This window comes from Microtus ochrogaster, chromosome 17 (genome assembly GCF_000317375.1).
Source record: "Microtus ochrogaster isolate Prairie Vole_2 chromosome 17, MicOch1.0, whole genome shotgun sequence".
In the NCBI taxonomy this organism is placed as follows: Eukaryota; Metazoa; Chordata; class Mammalia; order Rodentia; family Cricetidae; genus Microtus; species Microtus ochrogaster.
The window spans coordinates 7,634,250-7,637,251 of NC_022019.1; positions in this window are offsets into that span (position 1 = coordinate 7,634,250).

A 3,002-nucleotide genomic window follows, 5' to 3' on the forward strand; every position below is an offset into this window, starting at 1 on the left:
CGAGGGTAGTGATTATGGTCACAAATATCTTGAATTTCCCTAACATTTTTGATAGATATGGTTCTGCACTCATTCAGGGTGCAGGGGTCTCTCACCTAGTCACCTAGTCTCTGAATTTCTCATAAAGAGGAAATGTATATGGAGCGAGTTCTGGTCTTTTTTCCCACCATCTGGTTGACATCATTGGTCTGATTAATTTCAGTGTACTGACTTGGGAAAGTGGGTCAGATATGAGTTTGCGACCTGGTTTTGCCACTTCCTCCCTGCGAGATGTTAAATCAAAAGCTTGGTGCCTGAGGCTTGAGACATGCCTTGAGTAGTTTCTGCTCCTGTAGGGGATCGGATCTGGATTCAGTTCCCAGCACCCACGTGACAGCTTACAACTGTCTATAACAACAGTTCCAGAGAACCCAAACCCCTCTCTGGCTTCTGAAGGCACAAGGCCCTCCCATGGCGTACATACATACAAGCAGGCAAAAAAATAAATCTTAAAAAAATCTTTAAGAGGCAAGTGGATTGCTGTGAGTACAAGTTCAGCCTGATCTACAGAGTTCTGAGACAATTAGGGCTGTTACACAAAGAAACCCTGTCTGGAGGGGAGAAAAGGCTTTGTTCTTCATTTTAATTTATATAAGATGGTGTGTCCCAGCACTCGGGAGGCAGAGGCAGGCGGATCTCTGTGAGTTCGAGACCAGCCTGGTCTACAGAGCTAGTTCCAGGACAGGCTCCAAAGCCACAGAGAAACCCTGTCTCGAAAAACCACCAAAAAAAATAAAAAAAGATGGTGTGCCGGCTACTTTTATATCAAATTAACACAAGCTAGACTCATTTGGGGAAAGGAAATCTCAACCGAGAACACATCCCCACCAGACTGGCCTACAGGAAAGCCTGTGGTACATTTTCTCACTTAGTGAACGCTGTGGAGTGGCCCTGTCTGTTGTAGGTGGGGCCACCCTGAGCTGGTGGTTCCAGGAGTTATAAGAAAACAGGCTGAGCAAGCCATGCGAAGCAAACCAGAAAGCAGCTCTACCACGACCTCTGCAGCAGCTCCTGTCTCCAAGTTCCTGTCCTGACTTCCCTGAGTGATGGGCTGTTACCTGGAAGTATAAACTGAAATAAACCTTTTCCCTCACAGGTTGCTTTTGGTCCTGGTGTTCATGACAGCAATGAATACCCGATGTGGCTGGTATCAGTCAGATCGGTCATTTCACAGGATGTCTCTGATGCTATAATGACAAGAACCCTTGAGGGAATGAATTTACCCCAGGACTTGCATCCTGAGCATATGCCTCAGCCGGGCTCCCCCTGAGCTTGGAGAGAGCAGCCACCTGGGAAGGAAGCGCCTGTTTTGTCGTGGTAATATATAGGTACTAAGATGACCTTCTCACTATTTCGGCTCAGTGGCATCACGTATGTAGCACTGCTGTGTGATCACCATTACTGTACTTCTCCAGAAAGTTTTCATTAGCACGAACAGTAACTCATTAAACAATCACTTCCTCACCGGAGGAACTCCCAAATAATGTCTAGGCCCCACCCCAGACCCACTGAGTCAGGGCTTCCTCGAGGAAGTCCCAGCACTGGTATTTTAAAAACTGTCAAAAGGCTAGAGAGGTGGCTCAGCAGTTGAGAACACGTGCTGCTCTTGCTAGGTAGCCAGATTTGGCTCCCAGCACCCACATGGTGGCTTGCCTATAATTCCAGCTCTGATGCCCTCTTCAGGTCTCTGCAGGCACACACATATACACAGTAAACAAAAGCATTTAAAATCACAATCAAACTGGGCACTCTGGTGCACACCAGTAATCTCAGCACTCAAGAGGCAGAGGAAGGAGGATTGCTACAAGTTCAAGGCCAGTCTTGTCCACACAGGGAATTACAAGTTATCCAGGGCTATAAAGTGAGACTCGGAGAAGTGGCTCAGTACTTAAGAGCACTCTTCACTCTTACAAAGGACCCAGGGTCAATTCCCAGTCCCCACATGTCATCCCCAACTCCAGCTCCAGAGCTTTGATGCTCTCTTCGAACAATGAGCACCTGTGATATGCACACACACGTAGATAAAACATTCACATAAAGTAAAAGGAATAAATCTAATTTAAATTTTCTAAAATAAAAATAAAAAACACCACAAAGCAAACAAGAGTAATAGTTACTGAATTCATCCACTGTTAGCAATTAAGCATAAAGATTTCAGGCCATTAAGTCTCTCCTGTCACCTAGACTCCCTGAACCTATTCAGGAAGAAGATGAAAAGAATTGCATTCTTGGGTGTCTCAGCTGGTTTTCCATCACTATAATGAAATTGGTTTCATTAACTTAGATAAAAGGTTTGTGTGGCTCACAGTTGGGTTCCAACCAAAGCCAGAAAAGCACATGCATTGAGCCTCTGGTGGGAACACTGGGTGGCAATGACCAGGGGCCTATGACAGAACAAAACTTTGTACCTCGTGGGCCAGGAAGCAGAGAGAAAGAGAAAGAGGTCAGAGTCCCACCATCTCCAGGCATCAACCCAAGGATCTCCTATTATTCTCTCCCCTCTACAGGGTCACCATTCCTCAGTAATGCCACTGTCTTAGTTGGGGTCCCTATAGCTGAGAAGAAACACCATGATCACAGCAACTCTTACAAAGGAAAAACCATTTCATTGGGGTGACTTGCTTATACAGTCTCAGAGGTTCAGCCCAAGGCTAAAGTTGAAAGTCTCTTCTGAGAGTCTTGAAATTTCTTAACTGTAATCCCCTATAAATTCAAAATCAAAAAGCAGATCATATAATTCCAACAGATGATGGAACAGGATACACATTACCATTCCAAAATATAGGGAAGGGAGCTTAGTGAGGAAATACTGGACCAAAGCAAGACCAAAAATCAGCTAGACAAACTCTGCATCTCCATGTCTCATGTCAAAATGCTCTTTAGATCTGCGGCTTTGTTGCCTGAAACACGCTTCTTTCTCTTGGGCAGGTTACACTTCCTGTTAGCAGCTCTCCTCTGCAGGT